Raw genomic sequence first — 20,612 nt, forward strand, 5'->3', positions numbered from 1 at the left:
AATTAAGCCGGATACGATAGTGTCAACACCAGAGAAAAATTTAACGAAGGTGAGCTGGATGGTCCTAGCCCTTTACTGAATGAGTCAGAAGATCATCCAGGTAAGGCTACACAATATGTCGAATATCATGGAACGCATAAGACATTGCACACTAGAAGGTGGCACCGACATTCTTTAAACCGAAGGGGAGCTTTTTATAAGCGAAAGTGCCCCACGGACAGATAAAGGCGGTCTTGTTTTGATCCACAGGCGCAATATTAATCTGGTTATACCCAGAAAATCCTTCCATAAATGAATATATCTCACTCCCGGCACACTCATCAATGAGTTGGTCAATGAAGGGTGTAGGGTAGTTATCTTTGGGACAGGCATGATTAATATCATGATAATCAACACATACCCTAATAGTGCCCTGCTTTTTAGTCACAAGAACAATATTACAAAACCAATCTGTTACAAGTTACAAGTTACTCCGACATGGATGTGCTCAACAATCACTGGTTTAACAGAGATGTCGATTGGTTGATTTTGTGTAATGTTTCCATATTCCCTTCAGAAGACACTTGATGAACTTGGATGGGTGTCTGAAGGGGTTGAGATGGGAGATAAGGACCAAACTGTTCGAGACAAGTAAGCATTTCCCAATGGGCAGGGAGAAACGAGGAACAGTGGTGATGATCAGACCAAGGGGGTTCCTCGAAGGACATGGTCTCAATAATCGCTTCATCAGAAGGAAAGATTTCCTTTAAAGGGTCTGAGGAAGCGCCATCTCCAAGCCAAGGGGATTGAACGTATGAGTCGAGAGCCCTACTCAAAGGAGCAGATTCAGAAGATGGAGCCGATGTAGAAACAATTTCGACATAGTTGAACTCGGCAGGACTCAACGGCATCTCATCGCCCCAGGATTCTATCTGATCAGCAGGGGGAAGAACCCAAGGATCAGAGCGAATAGAAATCATATTAATGGGGTGATGTTAGGGGGTGGGAGTGAAAAAACACCCATAAGGGCAAGATCTTTAAAGAGTCCAGCACCCACACTCTCACACGGAACGAAGGTATGCTCCACAAAAGGCACGTTGCCATCAGAGGAGGAAGAGGCGAAGAAGGACAGCTGGTCTATGGTGATGATCTTCCCCTAGTGAGGAAAACGAATAACATGAAATAGAGATGAAGCCACTGCTCGCATGGCATATGTCCAGCTTCATCCTAAAAGGAGGTTGTAAGTTAAATTGGCATCAAAAAATTTGACCTCCACTTCGACCGTCTTCCCTTCCAGAGTAATAGGCAAGCATTGGAGTATGCCATAAGGACGAGACTCTCTCCCATCAAAGGCTTCTAAGGTCGTAGGAGGTTGGCTCAGGGTCGAAGAACCAATAGCCTTCCAACAAGCAACAGACATGATGCAAGTAGATGCACCTTCATCAATGACTATACGATGAATCGTTTTAGAATTGATGATGACCTGGATAAGGAAGGCAATTTGGTCTCGATATATGACTGTCTAGGTCAAAAGTGATCAGGTCCGAGTCGGCTGGGTCAATGCCACCAATATCTAATAGCAAGGACTTCCTCTGAGAGGGGCAGCTCTGGAGGACTTCTAATGTGGACATAGCTGATGGAGCCTGGGCTAAGCCATCAACGATGTTGTAGTGTTGAGCAGCACGAGCATTAGGGTTGTAGAAGACTTCCGGAGAATGCCCTTAGGAGGAGGCCGGATGACCGCTTCAGTACTAGGCCGCTCGATATGAAGGGGACCTGAACTGGATGGAGGAGCACTAGAGGTGACCTTAGCCTCCTTTCCGGCAGGCGACGGATATTCTTTTTCTCGAGTACTAATGTGGACGGGAATCGTCCCAGCCATAAATACTTGAGAACCAAAGGGAGAAAAGGATTGAGATGGATCAACAACCATTTGCATTTGCTGCGAGGGAAAATGCTCTTTGAGCACAGTAGGAGTCCCAGGGGCACCTTTCAACAAACGACCAACTTCAGACCGCCTCGGGTAGTCTTTGGTATAGTGATCCTCATCATAGATAAGGCAAGGATACTTAGGCTTACGTTTGGTACCTTCCTCAAGTGGAGGTTTAGGGGAATCCTGCTTCAGTTGATCAGCCTTATTCTTCCCTTTTCCCTTCTTTTTCCCTTTCGAGGCTTTGTCCGCCGTGGTGGACTGAATGGCGTTAACCTCAGAAGTGTTACTAGAATTGGATACAACCTGAGAAGTATTTTCATTCGAGGCATTCAACTTTTGCTTCCCAGGGTTCGCAGAATATTTCTTAGAGGATGGATTAACAGAACTAATGACACCATCAACAGATGGTGTTGGCACGAATTTGGAAGTTCCAGGCCTCGGGGCACCAGGCAAATAATCATATAGTGTTCCGAACTGGGAGTAAACTGAGTCAAGGTACTGAGCACGTGCAATAGCCTGCTCTTCAGTTACACATGCCCCGATAGCAATGTACCGGGCTATCAGACTAACAAACAAGGTTGTGAACCAGTCAATCAAAAGTTGATCGGGAATCCAAAACTTAATCAAACGGTGACGCCATCTCCATTCATGGATATGATCGGAGATGTGCATGGCTGTGGTTTGTTTTAAGGATGTCAGGAGATGTGTGCCTGTCTCATATCGAATCGACAACTGAAAATGAGTTAAAAATGCCATTACCAATGAGTTAAAGTCTTGAAAAGATCCGCGAGCTAGCTCAATATGCCATTTAGCAGCAGAGCCAGTGAGGGTCCATTGAAAAAGGTGGAGCCAGATTGAATCATCAAGCCATGAATTTGACAAACACCATAGATTGTAAGTCATAACATGGGCTTGGGGATCTTCTCCAGCTTTACTGTCAAACTTGAGACAATCACCAGGAATTTTAGTTGGAACCGGCGGCCAATACGGATTATGAAGAATGGGATCATTTTTCAGTTTGGACACATCCGGTAACTCCAACGTTCCTAAGAAGGGTAATTGAGGATTAAAGGACATCTGAGGTCACGGGTAGGAGGCAGTACCAGAATTCCACCCAATTGCTTGTTGTCCCCACTGATTTTGTCCAGACAGATTTGGCCTAGAAGGGTTTTGTCCATAGGGGTTATAGCTGGAACTGGACGGTTGACCATAGATATTCCCCCCAGCATTCCACTGATTACCAACTTGGCCTGCAGGAGCAACATATGGTTGCTGTCAATTCTGGTAGGGACTCACCTACAGTTGTTGATAATTTTGGTATGGGGCAAAATGGGTTTGCCCTTGGGATTGCTAAAAACCATAAGGCGGTTAGGCCCCAAATTGAGCCTGGGAGCCAGGCTGCATCTGATAAGCAGGTTGGGATTGGGATCCAGCCTAAATTTGAAGACCAGATTGGTTCTGGAGCCCAGACTAGCGCTGAAAACCGGGTGGAGCTTGAGAAGCAATTTGATCATTTGAGTGCCCGGTTGAGCAGGCCCAGACGGATGTCCTTGAGAGGATAGAGGTTGAGCCACCTGGCTAGAAGGTTGGCCTGGTTGAGGTTGGCCCATTTTCCCAGAAGCTTGGACTTGCTGGGAATTGGGTTGACCTTGTCGAACCAAAGGATTTCCACGCTGACCAGATGGTTGAGTAGGCTGGACAATTGGTTGTCCTTGTTGAATTTGACACTAACCAACTTGTCTAGAAGGGAACCCTTGTTGGGTACTAGGTTGGCCTTGTTGAATGTAAGGTTGTCCTGGGTTACCAGAAGGTTGCCCAATGTACGTGAAGGAAGACCCACTGAAGGCTGAAGGTTGCTCCAGAATGGGTTGTCCTTGTGGGCCGACAATTTTCCCTGGATAAGGCTGCCCATAGTATGGTTGTCTGTAAGACTACTACCCGTAAGATGGTTGACTTTGATAGGGTGGTCCTTGAACATTTTAAAACTGCTCTTGGCCACCATGGTAAGTTGTGGTACCCCAAGCGATAGATAACGGAACCGAGACCTCAACAAAAGGTTGAGATGCTATAGGTCCAAGATGATAAATATGAGCTCCTCAAGAGTCATAATAATTAAACTGATTTTGACGATCCAGACTCTAAGGAATTTGAAGAGGTCGATCATATGCCCCCTACTGGAATAGAACCAGAAGAAGGTGGGGCACTTAGGCTAGGGTCAACAACCCCAGATATGGGCGCCGCAGGGCCACTGTGTGAAGGACCTACCGAAGGTCTAGCAATAGTGGTCACCACTGAAGATGTATTGGCGGCACTAACAGCGGGGGCTGTGGAAGCCACACAAATGGTTGGCATAGTCGGGACAGATGTCACCTTATGAATCTGGGGAGTAAAAGATCTTGTAGTCAGAGTGATAGTACAAGACCACATGGAACTTATAAGGGGAGACCTAGAACCCATGATATCAGCTAGAGCATTATAACATAACAGTCGCGTGATACCAAGGGAGGTGACACGGAAGGGTGAAGTTTCCGTCGGGATAGGAATTTCACTACTCGTCACAAAGGACTCTTCACTCGTGACGGGGGATGTGTCATCCATGTCAGAAGAAGACATTTGGATCGAAACACTAGGAGGAGTAAGGGGAAAATCTTCTTTGGGAGGTTCCCAAATGGGGTTCCAACAAATATCGTAAGACTCGTCTTCTGGAGTGCGAGAGTTAAGCTGTTGGATACTTGGAATAACAAGGAGAGTATCACTAACAACTGGTACCTCAAGAGCGACAGAAGATGGGGATCCTTGGTCACTTGGAACGGGAGATGGGATCAGTGATTCTGCCAGGATGATTTAACTCAAAAGCCCTAGGGATAACTAATCGAGTAAGGAAAAATAACCCTACGCAAACTAAAACGCAACAAGATCTAACCGGGTAAGTGTGAACGTGGTCGAATAAATTTTAAGACACAGGAACAGAACTTGACCTTTTCATCTTTAAAGAGTCGAGAAAAGGAAGAAAATATGACTCTAGTCGCCTTCGAGTATTTAATGAGCCTGAAGTGACAAGTGCTTAGATGGACCTTTTCTTTTAAGGAGTCCGAAAAGGAACGAAAGTGACTGCTTTGGAGAAACTAGGCAAAAGGTTTACCAAACATCCTGTAAAACTGCATATACACCTTGGTGATCATATAAAAACCAAGGACTTTCCGTACGACAGTCAATCTTCCCGAATGCTGTGTTCAGTGCGTTACGGTTTGCAAGGTGGCAGACACAGCTTCCTAGGGATATAGGATGATAACCTAGTGGGGTCTCCCAACATATACTCGACGGTACTGAGAGCACAATTCCATGCTAGACTAGTACTGAGTCACATAAGGAGGAATCACCCAACCTTGAGTGAAAGCAATAGCGATTAGGTTTAACGACGCCGGAGCACATCTCTAGCCTAGACCTCTAAATAGTGTGCGTTATGTTCCAATGCGTTGTTAAGTTCATTCAGTTCATTTTAAGGTTGATCTTGATTTATGTTTCAGTTTCAAGCCTTACCGTATTTATACAACAAAACCTACGTAGCTAGAATGAGTGAAATATCCTTTTTCTTCAATGAACACCTACTTACAGGAGGGTAGAGGGATCATTCCCAAACCAAGAAAACCAAGAGACACAATGCAAGAACACGTCAACCCTATAGTGCACGAATACTACTAATGGTAGATTTTATCATTTGCTTTCCAATATGCAAACTCGAAATGAAAATTTACCTTCACTTTTGTATACTAAATGAATGCAGTCTTTTGATTTTGATTGCTTTAATTTTAAGAGAAACAAACAAGCAAACAAGCAAGTGTGAAAAAAACAGTTGATCCAAACAATTGTGATCTATGTTCGGTAGTGAAAAGAACCTGAATCAATTTACAGATTGGTTCGATAATTTTCACTAAAAAATCAACCAGAAACAAGCAATGGAGAAGGCTCAAACAAACCAAAAAGAAGGTTGCAAATGAACCTTGGGCAAACCAGAAACCAAGCTAATTGATTCAATCACTTGAAAGAACGAACTAGGTCACACAGGCAAAAATGCAAGATTCATTCAATAAAGCCAAAGAAAGAGTGCCTTAACCATAAACAGTCAAAAAACAAGCCACTGAGCAAGAGAAAGAAGGCAAGGGGTCAACAAGACTGGTAAATTGAGGAGGTAGAATTGAAAAAACAATTCTACAGGAATCTTCGCGGGTACTACACAAGCAACTAGTGGCGATAAGCCAGTGTCTGTAGCGACAGAGCGATGTCATCGTGAGAGTACACGTCTCTTCCACGATGGACCGATTTCAGAGTTGTCGCGATTGTGCGATGGGATTCAGCGATGCACAGGACTGTGCAAAAGACTAAAGGTGACGACGGCGCGACTGTTAAGCTATTTTCCACGATGATACAAAAAAACAATGATAAATGAACAAGAACTCGCAAACAAAAACCAGTCAATCCTTCTATCAATGTAGGGATCTCCTAGATCAACCCAGGTAACCCAAAAGACTTATAGTGTATCCCCAAAATTCAAAAGACACCAAATTAAAATCAAATCAAGAGCAAACAAGGGAGGCAACATACAAAGGACTCCCTAGTGGAGTCGCCAACTTGTGATGCAGGAAAGTGTTCCCTCTACGGACAGAGGCAACCCCTCTTGCCCTAGAGTGGGTCTAGTCACAACAAGGACAAAACAACAATTGATTCCCTTAAATATTCATCGTTGGAGGCCTACCTCAAACCGGTGGTCGATGAACCTCCGTTGCGCTACTCCAGCTTTCGTTTCCTTCTCCTGAGAGAGTAATTGACCTGAAACAACACAAGACAACGATAAAGCACATAACCAGGAAACAAAAATGATCTATTTACTCACAAAGTCAAGAAGTCATGAGCCATCAAGTAAATTACATACAAGACATAGGAAATCATCATTGATTGTATTAATAATGAAACAAGAGTAAGCTTACAACCGGGTCTTGACGTCGCAAGCCTTCTCAGAGGGTCCAACCAGTGTGTTTCTCCAAGAATTCACTCTCAAAGATGGGTCTCCCAAATAGCAATATCTCTCTCTCTCTCTCTCATTCACAACCTTTACACAGGATTAAGAGCACTCCACACCTTCTTGCAAACTATAAAGCAATCCCACACTTGTCACACTCACACCAACTATCTATCAAACTCAAAAACGGCAGCAGCACTATACAACCAAAAGAACTAGCAGATGATAGCAATGGTGAGTGATTTTATAGGAGAAGGAGTCTCCATTAAATGAGAGAGAGGGAGCTTATCCTCAAGACAAGCAACACGAAAGATGGAACTACCATGCCAGAGGGAGGAGGGCGACCCAAACTGACCCAACAACTAGATTCAGAGACATCCAGAAGGCCGACTGTTGAAACGAATTTGCCCAATCTAGATCGTCGTGAGGTTATAACTAAGATTTAGTGCTGACATCGCTAGTAGGCAGTGTAAGCAGTCGAAACGTCGCGAAAGATACCAAATAGACTCGCGGCGAAGCATGAAATTCGATTGTCGCAGGAATCAGATGTACTGCCACGACGGAAGCGCGACTGTACTGATTATGACTGCTGTTCATCGCATGTATTTAGATAATAGTCGCGACGAGGCAGAAAACTTAGGAAAAGTGGGTCAATTGGAAACATAAGAGAGCACTTGGTTAGTATGAGCATGTCTTACTGGATACATGACATAGTAGAAGGACTGGGGTGAAGGCAGTGACAAATTACTGTGTAACGCTATGGTACTAGTGCGCGTTTCCCCTAGGAATCTGTTAAGGACTAGGCTTACCATGGAATAAAAGGGGAAGGCGATCAATTTGGAGGTCGATGAGGAGGAAGAATTTGAAGAAATCCTGGTAGAGGAGGAGGAGGATGTAGAAATAGAGGTGGAAACCGAGGGTGTGGACCCTCTGACTAGGCTGCTCGCATATGTTCCTCTACAGAAGGGAAAATCAATGGTGCCCAAAGACATAGATGAGAGAAAAAGCTCTCTGCAGACTCTATTTCTCCCTAATGACATCATTTTTGAAGGAGCGCACTTGGGGCGAGTGCTTGTACTAAAATTTGAAGACAGAGATCTCGCGGACCACTAGAAGTTCCCACATTTGGCAACTGCACAGCTGATGCACCAGAAGAAGATGCACTGATGGGAGTTATAGAGTTGGAGGCACATAAGTGGCTGAGAGGTGTAGGAAAGGCAGGATTGTTAAACTTGCTCTGGGTGTTTCATTACCATTGCGCCCCAGTGAGTATTTTTTTTATCAAACAACTACTTTGCCTGGTGCATGATGGGTGCTTGTGGCTGGAGGAGCCCATCCCCATCACAAACCACTTAATTCACAGAATTACCTGACTCCCTTGCAAAGCGGAGGGCCCAGCGAACATCTCGGAGGGTAAAAGTGATGATTTGGCCATCGCAGAGGCCATGAAGAAGAACTTCAAGTTGGAGAAGAACAAGAGAGGATACACGATTTCCCGCATCAACAACGTTGCGGTCAATTAAGTCACGACACAAATATTGGCGGAAAGGTTATGCGGAAGTGTCACACGGATGAGGTGCCCGGGCCGGTGGTTGCACTTGTCGGGCAATGTGCAAAAGGCGTCCAGTTTAACCAGGCAGACTACTTGTGCAGAGAGTTCCTTGAGAACAGCTGCAAGGCACAAGAGCAGGGGAAGACTTTTCAGTATGCATGGTTTCTATTGTCCATCATGCTGGTGGCATGGGAATTGCCCAAGGACAACTAGTTCCTAACGATTGCATAGGACCTTCTGGAGGCAGCGAAGTATGCTTCACTGTGGGAAACTAGAGATGCGCAGAGAATCAGGGATAGTAAGATATTCTGGGTGCTCATGGAGATGAATATCATAATGGGGATTAATCACAAGCCATGGTTATCACCCATGGTCTATAACAGTTTGCAAAGCTTCACGGAGTTCAAGGAAGATTTCCACCACGTGTACATCAGGGCGAGGAAGGACCCCATGAAGACTTGGCACGAGCTCCCTTATATGGCGATGGACGATGTCATATTTTTCGTCCTTGAGTTGTGGCCACCGGAGTGGCGCACTCTAGCCAGCTCCATGGTGGAAATGGAGAAGTATGTTGTGCAGAGGAAAAAGGATGAGGCGAAACTGCGGATGGGGCAATTGGTAGAGAAGTCTAGGAACGAAGCGGCAACAACGAAGGCCCAGGTAGCACGAGATGCTGTGAAGGAGGCAGAAGAACAACAGAAGGCAACTGAGAAAGAGAGTGAGGGAGACAAGTCACCTTCGCCCGAACATGAAACAGATACAGAGCAAGGAGGCGCGAACCCGTAGATATCGTCGACACAGCTGAAACGACAATGCCCAAGGGAGCAGGTAGGGCTACGGATGATGTCGAAGGCTTCCAAGACTTCTTTCAACCCAATCAACCTCATTGAGGGGGAATCACATGACATTGGGGAGACGGTGAGGAACGTCACCGCGGAGTCCCTCCAACAGTTTGCGGAGGAACACTAGACGGTGTTAGGGGCTATGTGAGCATAGATACAGGAGTTGGAGGTGCGTACTCCACAAGCTAGCACTGTGTCAACTAGCCTCACAGTAGGCACATCTGCGACTGAGGAAATGTTGCGCGCACGAACGACCAACAATATAGTGCTGCCAAAGGGAGCACTCATTACAGAAAATGAGGCCGATAGGCATATGGTCAGCAAGTTGAAAGGAATCAAGCTAAATATGGTTGCACTCCCTCGAGAGACAATTTATGTTTTGCAAGACGGAGTTACTGCAGAACTACGAGCCAGGGAGGGTCGTGCACTCCAAGTCATGAGCGAGTAGCACATTAACATTGAACAATTGAGCCTGAAGCATGACGAGATAGTGGTGCAAAATAGACATTTTTTACAGGTGGTCGAGGAAGCTTGCTAGATGGTCTTAGAGATGGCCATCCAAGTAGAAGAACCAGTGCAGGCACGCGTCTGGAAGCTAGCAGCAGGGCTGCGTGAGGCAAAGGAGGAGATGGCCAAGGTTCAACTCGAACTGAACCTCCAGATAGCCGAATTGCAATTGAAGGTGTAGCCTTCAACTCCACCAGAGGTTAAGGAACAACATGCCAGCGCAATTACAACAGTAATAGCGAAGGTCAACAGTACAGTGAAAGACTGCACAAAGTTGTTCGAGGAGTCGTTCGAGGTTGTCACTACTCTACTAGAGGACCTAAACATATAACACCTAGAAATAGAAGTGCACGAGCTACAACAGAAGTACAATGAAGTAAAAGGGACCACGCAGATGGTTTCCCTTACACAGAGGCTCGCGTAGATGCAGCAGGCGAAAGTGCTCAAGGAGTAAGTGGATGTTTCTCGACATAAGGAAAAAGTTTTGAAGGTGCGCTTACAACCGTGGATTGATGAGGTGTATATCATTATAAACTCTATTGAAGAAAAGCTCGCGTAGATGCAAGAAACACAAGAACAGGTTTAGGGAGGCAGTTTAGCTATAGCGGTCTCTAAACAGCGCTTCCAGGAAGTGCAACAGGAAACCGCTAAGTGCGTTGCCGATCTTGCAGCAATCTAAGTAGAGTTGGGAGGTCTTCGCACAAAGATCTCCGCACCAACAGATTGACTCGAGGGCGAGTCACGATGTTTGTGTTGGGGGCCTGTTGGGCGTGAGATCCCCCAAGGGAAGTTTTGCAGAAGGCGTCCAATTTAACCAGGCATACTACTTGTGCAGAGAGTTCCTTGAGAACTACTGCAAGGCACAAGAGCAGGGGAAGACTTTTCATTATGCATGGTTTCTATTGTCCATCGTGCTGGTGGCATGGGAATTTCCCAAGAATAGCTAGTTCTTGATGATTGCATAGGACCTTCTGGAGGCAGCGAAGTACGCTTCGCTATGGGAAACTAGAGATTTGCAGAGAATCAGGGACAGTAATATATTCTGGGTGCTCATCGAGATGAACATTATAATGGGGACTAATCGCAAGCCGCGGTTATCACCCACGGTCTATAATAGTCTGCAAAGCTTCACGGAGTTCAAGGTAGATTTCCACCGCGTGTACATCAGGGCGAGGAAGGACCCCATGAAGACTTGGCACGAGCTCCATTATTTGGTGACGGATGATGTCATATTCGTCGTCCTTGAGTCATGGCCACCAGAGTGGCGCACTCTAGCCAGCTCCATGGTGGAAACAAAGATGTCTGTCACGCAGAGGAAAGAGGATGAGACGAAACTGCGGATGGGGCAGTTGGCAGAGAAGAGTAGGAACGAAGCAGAAATAGAGAAGGCCCAGGCAGCATGAGACACTGCAAAGGAGGTGGAAGAACAACAGAAGGCAAATGAGAAAGAGCACGAGGGAGACAAGACGCCTTCGCACGAACATGAAACATATATAGAGCAAGGAGGCATGAACCCGCAGATATCATCCACACAGCTGAAATGACAACACCCAAGGGAGCAGTTAGGGTTGCCAAAGGAGTCGAAGGCTTCCAAGACTTCTTTCAACCCGATCACCCTCATTGAGGGGGAATCACATGATACTGGGGAGACGGTGAGGGACGTCACCACGGAGACCATCCAACAGTTCACGGAGGAACACTAGATGGTGTTGGGGGCTCTTCGAGCATAGATACAGGAGTTGGAGGTGCGCACTCCACAGGTTGGCACTGTGTCAACCAGCTTCGCAGTACGTATGTCTGCGACTGAGGAAATGTTGCGCGCACGAATGACCAAGACTATATTGCTGCCAGAGGGAGCACTCGTTATAGAAAATGGGGACAATAGGCCTATGGTCAGTAGGTTGAAAGGAATCTGGCTAAATATGGCTGCACTCCCTCAGGAGACACTTTATGTTTTGCAGGACGAAGTTACTGCAAAACTGTGAGCCAGGGAGGGTTGCACGCTCCAAGTCATGAGCGAACAACACATTAACATTGAACAGTTGAGCTTGAAGTGTCACGAGGTAGTGGTGCAGAACAGACAGTTTGTATAGGTGGTCAAGGAAGCTTTCCAGATGGTCCTAGAGATGGCCATCCAAGTAGAAGAACCAGTGGAAGCGTGGGTCTAGAAGCTAGCAGCACGGCTGTGCGAGGCAAAGGCGGAGATGGCCAGGGTTCAGATCGAAGTAAACCTCTAGATAGTCGAACTACAATTGAAGGCGCAAACTTCAACTCCACCAGAGGTTAAGGAACAGTGCACCAGCAGGATTACAACAGTAATAGCAAAGGTCAACAGTGCAGTGAAAGACTACACAAAGTTGTTCGAGGAGTTGTTCGAGGTTCTCACTACTCTACAGGAGGACCCGAACATATAATGCCTAGAAATAGAGGTGCACGAGCTACAATAGAAGTACGACGAAGTAAAAGGGACCACGCAGATGGTTTCCCTTACACAGAGGCTCACGCAGACGTAGCAAGAGAAAGTGATCAAGGAGTAGGTGGATGTTGCTCGACATAAGGAAACAGTTTTGAAGGAACGCTTATAGTCGTGGATTAATGAGGCATATATCATTATAGCCTCTATTGAAGCAAAGCTCATGCAGATGCAAGAAACACAAGAACAGGTTCAGGGAGGTAGTTTAGCTACAATGGTCTCTGAACATCACGTCCAGGAAGTGCAGGAAGCAACTGCTCAGTGCGCTGCTGATCTTGTAGTGATCCAAGTAGAGTTGGGAGGTCTTCGCGCAAATATCTCCGCACCGACAGAGTGACTCGAGGGCGAGTCACGATGTTTGTGTTGGGGGCCTATTGGGTGCGAGATCCCCCAAGGGAAATTTTAGGGCTTAGAGCCGAGATTTTGGTCAAAAGTTGTAACCCTGATCTAAAGACTCTGCATTTTGTGGGCACAGAGCGCGTAGTTTATAAAGGAGTCATAGAGTTGTCTGCCCTCAATTTTGTAATGTAATGTCGGCTGTACATATCTACCCATGGTCCGTGGACCATGGGATTGTATAAATAGAGTAAGGCTCTAAGTATATCAATAAATCATGGAGTAATAATGATAAGGATAAAGAGTTGAATCATATCTGAAGTGTAAAGTTTAGTTTTGGGTTGTAGAGTAGGAGAAGGCTCTGCAGTTGAGTGCGCAGAGGCCTAGTAGTCCGCAGCTGAGTGCGCAGAGGCCTAGTAGTCCGCAGCTGAGTGCGCAGAGCCCTCCAGCTGAGTGCGCAGGACGAGTCGAGTCTGTAACAGTTGGAGCATTAATAAAGTGAAGTTTCATATCCATTCTGTGTATTTATTTCCTGTTTTATGCATCTGTTACATTGAATATACATTGCACTTTTAATGCTTATATGATGTGCGAATATGTATGAATGTGTTTATTAAGTGAAAGAAAGGTAGACTATCTGTTTACGCAAAGTTAACTAAGATCTTTAAGAAGATAAGTAAGATACACAGTGTAGATTAGGGAAATAGTACAGTTCGTTGCCATAGCAGCGCAAAAGCATCTCAGCTCCTGGTTAGGGTTGCACGAAAGGCGATTATAACAGATTGTGAGGGTATTGAAGGTTAGAATAGTGCGCAAAGTAACCTGCATGAAGATAGACACAGTTGGACTAAATCGACACCTTAGAATCCCCCCATACTCCTTTGGGTGAGACTTCAGTCCGTGCCCAGTGGGCTAATGCCGAAAGGGCCAGTAGTGTAGGGATTTGTTTGGCTAAATAACTCAGAACCTAGGTCAAGCCCCATCAAGCCAACAAGAAAGTAGAGAGAGGGTGTGTATGTTTTTAGTTTAGATAGAGATACAAAGAAGTACAAAGAGAGTGAGGATGTGAGAGAGAGAAGGAGAGAGGGAGGTAACAATAAAGACACAAAGAGAAAGGTGGAGAGAGAGAGAGGGAGTGATAAGGGAGATGGCAAGAGAGAGAGGGAAGAGAGCAGGAGGGAAGAGAGATAGAAGGGGTGAGATAGGGGGAGAAGGGGAAGAGAGAGGGTGATGGAGAGGGAGGGAGAGATAGATAGATAAGGAGAAAGAGTGTGTATGTTTTTGAGGTGATATAGAGATAAAAAAGAGAGGCAAATGGATATAGAGATATAGATGGAAGGTGAAGAGAGGGAAGAAGAGAGAGATAGATAGATATGGAGGGAGAGAACATGTGTGTTTGGAGGGAGGCGAGATAGAGAAACAAAGAAGTAGATATTTATGAATGAAGTCTTTGAATTCCTTAATGACTACGCACAAAAAGCTTGTTGGCACATTCTTCAGCCCAAAAAGCATTACGGTGTACTGAAAACATCCCCATTCAGTCATGAAGGTCGTCTTGCTTCTATCCTCAGGCATGATTTTGATCTGATGGTACCCAGAGAACCCATCAGTGAAAGAGTGTGCTTCTTGTCCGCCTACATTATCCAACACCTCGTCAGTGAATGGGGTCGGGAAAGGATCATGCACACAAGAGTCATTTAATTTCCGGAGATCCACGCATATCCTTATTTCTTCTTTCTGTTTCTTTTCCTGAACCACAATCGAGATTACCCAATCAAATTCTTCCACTGGTTCAATAACTCCTGCCATGAGCAACTTATCTAACTCAACATGGACCCTTTCCTTATACTTCAGATTAAGGCGGTAAGGTCTTTGTTTTACAAGTTTCACATCCAGCTTCAGGGTGATCTTCATGACACCCAAGTCTCCTATTATTCCCTTTAGATCAGAAAACTTTTTGGGGAACACATCTTGATATTCGCGGAGGAGCTCAGTGACCTTGTCTACTATCATATCATCCCAATAGTCCCCAATCTTTGCAAATTTCAACTTCGCCTTTGTGTTAATGTTGACTTGCCTAGTTTTCAATGATGCGGTTATGTCTGGATCCTCTATTTGTGGACCTTCAACCTCGCGGCGACCCTCAGTTTTTGAAATATTAATCTTTCTGGGATCCTCATCTTCTTCTTCAGTGGTCACGTTATAGCATTCCATCGCATGGTTCAGCTAGGTAGTCCAATCAAGTTGAATCAGGTCCAAAGGATCTTGCAATATCCTAAAGATCGCTGCTTTAACCTCCTATAGCGTCGTGTCAATATAGTCAAACCCATCCTCAAAGTTGAACATCATTATAAACCCCTAGTGCAAGATGTCCCATTCTTCAGTGCCATGGCAGAGCTCTGTTTCCAAGTACCAATTCATTGGTATGACAAAACAGATGCACCCATTCAGGCTGGGGCTTCGCTCCATAAGCCTTAGTCCATTTGGGCAGGTGATCATGCGGATCATCCCTTCCATCATACTTGTTTGTCATCCACACTTTTGGCTATCCAAAACGTATTCTCATAATCCTCCTATAGTCGTGCCAATCACCGAAATTATCCTTATGCGTACCCCACCATCTTGCAGGCATAGCACACAGTGCCCAATCCAAGGCCTGGAAGCGATGCTTCTCCAACACTTCTCTCTCAAATGCATCCAAAAAGCGATCACCATCAGTTCTCCCATCATAGTGAGGCAGATTCCTTACTTCTAATGACACGCAGTGCAATGACTTGGTCATCATATTACAATGCAGCGTAGATACTTCATGCAATCGGTTCTGCCAGTGCTCTAATTCTTCGTCCGAATCTGATGTGTAGGAGCTCTCGCGGTCCCATGCGATATGCCCATCGGCTGTCAGATTTATCCAATCCTGGTCTCACGTCGTTATCTAGTAAATCTGGTCCAAATTGTCATCACTTTCATAATCATCGACTAGTTCTATATAGCGCGGTCCTTCTGTAGGATCCAGCGGCACCACTACACAAAGGCACTTCTTTTCAAATATCATCTTTCGCATCTTCAGGTTGATTACCCCATTCATGTCAGTGGCCTAATCGATTCCAAGGAACGTAGGGTAGGGATTGCTATCATCCACAATCTCTATTACCTCAAAATATGCCAGTGCACTCTCGCCTTCGATGTCAACTGTCACCCTTGCAGCCTCCCCATCGGGATAATTTTATGTTTATTCGCCATCCTTAATTGGATAGGAGACCACTAGAGCGTAGGTCTCCCCATTCTTTCCCATGTTTGCTTTGGCAAAACATTCGCATTGGACCCCAGATCTAAGGTAACTTGGTCATTTTCATATTCCCCTATCTGCACGGTAAGCCTCATCTCATGTCCAGTCCTTGCCTTATGCTTGCCAAGATTTCTGACTACATGCAGTTCGCCAGTAGCGTCATCCTTGAAAGCGTTCTGATTGAACAGTTCTTGTAGGCCCTTCACAGCCTTACTATCGTGGATCAGTTTCATGCGGGTCTCCAAGAACGTGGTAATCATGGAAGGCTCCATTTCTTCAATTGGTTTCTCCCAACTTCCTGAGGTAGAGACCTCATTGAATCTTTCTTTGCTTTCATAAATGTTGCTTTTGCACACTCCAAATCAAACCCAGTCTCCTTTTCTGGTGCTATGTGAACCCATTCACCTTTTGCAGGCTGCTTCCCTTATATTGATATATATTGAGGAAAAAATAACACAATATATTGGGGAATATATATGGGGTAAAGGATTTTTATATTGATATGTATAAACAATGGACCTCAAAATTAATCAAAAAATATCAAAGGGTATAAAAAATGTTAATGAAAAAATGGATACCTACAATATCGAGTGAAAGTAGGGGTTTTTTAAATTGGGAAGCAGTATTGGGTTCATATTGCTAAGGGGTTAAATAATGTGATTTTTATAGGTATTTTCCAATATGTAGTCAAATTAAGGGTATTGTTTAGTATGTCACAAACACAGGCGATATGTTAGAGTTTCATCGAGTGAAGCCCCGGTTCCTTAGTGGGACCAGTAGAGAACATATATATTGTACCTTGGTGTTTTTATTTAGTACTTTTAGTATAGTTTTTTTCCCTCTTCTACATTGTGGTATATGTAGTTGATATTTATCAAGTTTTAGTGGAGGCCAATATTGACATCTAGCATGGAGATGGTAGTATACATGGTTAAGGGGAAGTCACAAAAAGAAGAGAAACATATTTTACTTTTTATGAGACTAAGTGTGGATGTGGATGATCACGAAGGTCATGTTGGAGTGTACCACAACCTAGAAGAGGTGCAAAACTTATTTGACTAAACTTATTTCCTCTAAACTTTTAGTCATTAAATTATCGAAAATGATTGTTTCAACAGTGAGGCCCGGCCTAAATCCAAACTGGACCCTCATTTCCAATCCCTCTCCACTTGTCGTCAAGATGCCTTCATCATATTTTTCATTACGAAGAAGACACATGCACTGGACATGTTCACATACTCGCTTAGAACATGCCTCTTAGTTTTCTGGGATCTTTTAGGGTCCTCTGATTCATAGGATCAAATGATGATTGGGTATTATATTTCAGTGGATGGAATTGTAAATAACTGCGTGTTCTGCAAGTTATTTCTAAGAAAAAAATAGAAAAATGAAAAATGGCTTGCAAATCAATATGAAGCGGTTTTCAACTATGACGTCCTCCCTCCCCTCCTCCACAGTGAATATGCGGCGGTTTTCAAATATGACGTCCTCCCTCCTCTTGTCAAATTTGGAGTTTCTGGACAGAGATCGCGCTTAAGGTCTCCTGATCTGATCTAAGCTATCGACAATTCAGTCAGAGTGTAAAATGAGTAAATATATTCAAATTTTGAATTTTATTAAAAATTTATGCTGTTACGTTTAAAATATTATTTTACATTCACTCATTTATTTATTTATTTGGAACTATAAAATTTTTTACATTCACTCATTTTTTATTTATTTGGAATTATAGTGAATAGGAGACGTAAAAAGTAATGCCGGTGCAATTCAAAATATTTTGGGTAGTTATCAAATTTCCCTAAATTGGGGAAAGAAATAACGAAATTAGGTAATATAGGTTTGTACCTCTAATAAGCGTATTTAACAATAGAATTGTTGTAAATCAAAATGTACGATTTTAAGAGAATATAAATTACTTTTACTTTTTGAAATAAAAAACATTGGGACAAATGCTAGAGCCAACCCCTTTATGGACTACTAATAAGTTATTCTAAGTGCCATTGTTTTTCCTGAATAATGGTGATGGTTTGATGTGCATTCAGTCATAGTAACCTATAATAATTGTCGTCATTACTAATTTGAAAAATAAACTATGATAAAGAAATTCCTTGTTTTAAAAAAACCAATAAAACAATAATCTTATTATCTATTTTTATGAATTTATCTTTATTGTTTTTAAGTTATCTTAGAATTTCTTGAATTTTATTATTCTTTTAAATCAATTCAATAAAATAAATAATACATTTTAATTCATAAAATAAATTTATATAAATAAACCTACTTAGTATTATTTTACTAATTTACTTAATTGTTATGTAATAAATTAATTTACTAATTTGAAATTATAATTACATATATTAAAATAATAATGATTCATATATATATATATATAATAAGAAAAATACATTTGGTTAACCATTAAACCTATTTACATTTTATAACTTATGTGTTAAAATTAATATTAAACCTATTTACATTTTATAACTTATTTGTTAAAATTAATATTAATAATAAATTTTGGAAAATAATCTAATCATCTAAATTTATTTGTTAAAATTAATATTAATAATAAATTTTTGAAAATAATCTAATCATCTAAATTTTTAAATCCACAGATGGTTTGGAGAAATGCGAATGGATAAGTTTTGAAGGCATGCAGTGTCATTATCAAATTGCGACCTGCAAGCGAAAACGGTATGACGTACTCGTGAACAGGAAATCCATGGATGGTTTGGAGAAATTTCCAAGGGCTGCATTATCAAATCGCGACGCGACCCGCAAGCGAAAACGGTGGTATGACGTAGTTCAAGAGACTGTAAATCAGATTCTCCGGCATCAAGTGGGTCTCAATTAGAGGTAGAGGTGGTCCCAATCGAGCTAAGAGATGTTACGTATGGGACCGAGGGAAAAGCAGTGGACGTATGAGGGATGGCCACTTAAGATCCCTCATCTCATCTAATTAAGGTTAAGGTGTCGACTGTTTAGTAAAATTATTGGAATTTCGCCTAAAAATTGGAACTATAGCAAACGGAGGAATGTAAAAAAGTTATGTTGTACGAGAAAGTACGTTTCAGAATATTTCCATTTTATTTATGAAAAGGGATTCATTGAGTGATTGCTAAAATTTATAAAGATGTAATTTGGGAATTTGAATTTAAAATTATATTTCTCGGAATTTGAATTTAAAACTATAACTTTTTTATTACTCATGCATGCACCTGTTGGAATTTGAAACTATTATTAGAAACACTCTATCTTTTATTCTCTTGGAGTAAAGAGTAAAAATGGATAGTTGCAAAAACTGCTTACATTTATTTATTCTAAACAACTATGTCTGAAAGTTTAGTTGTTAAATTTTTACTAAAGAGGAACGCTCTTGAGAACCACTGTTTCGATGGTGAGGCCCGGCCCGAATCCAAACAGGACTCCCATTTCCAATCCCTCTCCGGTGGTTGAACAATCGTTTCGTAGAGACGCTTTCCTCGTCTCATCCAATATGAAGTGGACGCATGCACTCGACATGTTTCCGTACTCGCTCATAACGTGCCTGGTGGGTATCAGTTTTGTGGGATCCAGATTGAGCTTGGCCTCCACCCGATCAAGGATGGCACGTCCTCCGGGATGAACAACCCAGAACAACTTGTTCCAGTCGGATATTTTGAATTGACTGAACGCCTCCACGAGACAGTTTTCAATGTTGGCAGAGATAAGATCCGGAACCGCCCCTTTGAGTTGGAAGGTAAGTCCGACTTCTCTCACCTTCCCACCGATGGCTCCGTCGCTGTTGGGAACAACTGTCTGGGATGTCCGAACGATTTCGAAACATGCCTTCTCCACTTGAGGGATGGGATCAGCTCCCACGATGAGGGCAGACGCACCGTCGCCGAACAGAGCTTGCCCCACCAGGCTGTCCAGGTGAGTCTCGGAGGGTCCACGGAAGGTAACGGCGGTGGTTTCACTGCAGATGACCAGCACCCGAGCTCCTCGATTGTTTTCGGCAAGGTCTTTCGCCAGTCGAAGAACGGTGCCTCCGGCGAAGCAGCCATGTTGGAACACGCCCACTCTCTTCACACTCGGGTGCAGCCCGAGCAACTTGGCTACCTCAAAGTCTGCTCCGGGTAGATCCGGAGTCGTTGTGCTGCAAAATATGAGATGAGTGATCCCAGACTTGCACTGCCCCCACTCGTGAATGGCCTTTTCAGCAGCCTCTTTTGCCAGTCGGGGCACCTCCATAGCCAACATCGCCTGCCGTGCGTCCAACGATGGCACCTCCACAAACGCGCACACATCGGGATTCTTCTTGAGAATCTCCTCCGTCAGGTACATGTATCTTTGTCTTATTGCCGACCTTTCACCTGCATGGAGCCATATGTATGATGATTAGAAAAACTAACATCATTTTTGTATCCAAAATCTTGGATGATTCATGATTCATCACATGAACCTCTTTTTCCCACAGGTTCATGTATATATATATATATATACACCAAAGAGAAAGAGAAAGAAAAAAGAAAAAGATAACTTTAATTCATTTTAATATTATAAAAGAAAAAAAATTGCTACCAATTTTAATGTCTCTCATTTGAATAATAAAGATTTTATACAATTTCTTTCAAAATTATTAACATAAACATATGAAAACATATTTTTAATTAAATAAATAAAAGTTTTAGTATAAAATCTAATA

General features: G+C 43.3%; 1 pseudogene; it reads right to left on the reverse strand.

Annotated features, from left to right (window-relative positions):
• Positions 1 to 19,160: 19,160 nt before the first annotated feature.
• LOC149156250 (pinosylvin synthase pseudogene) lies at positions 19,161 to 20,302 on the reverse strand (annotated as a pseudogene).
• Positions 20,303 to 20,612: the final 310 nt, after the last annotated feature.

This window comes from Pinus tabuliformis, chromosome 9 (genome assembly GCF_031772625.1).
Source record: "Pinus tabuliformis cultivar Carrire ecotype Pingquan chromosome 9, CPIR1, whole genome shotgun sequence".
NCBI classification, from domain to species: Eukaryota; Viridiplantae; Streptophyta; class Pinopsida; order Pinales; family Pinaceae; genus Pinus; species Pinus tabuliformis.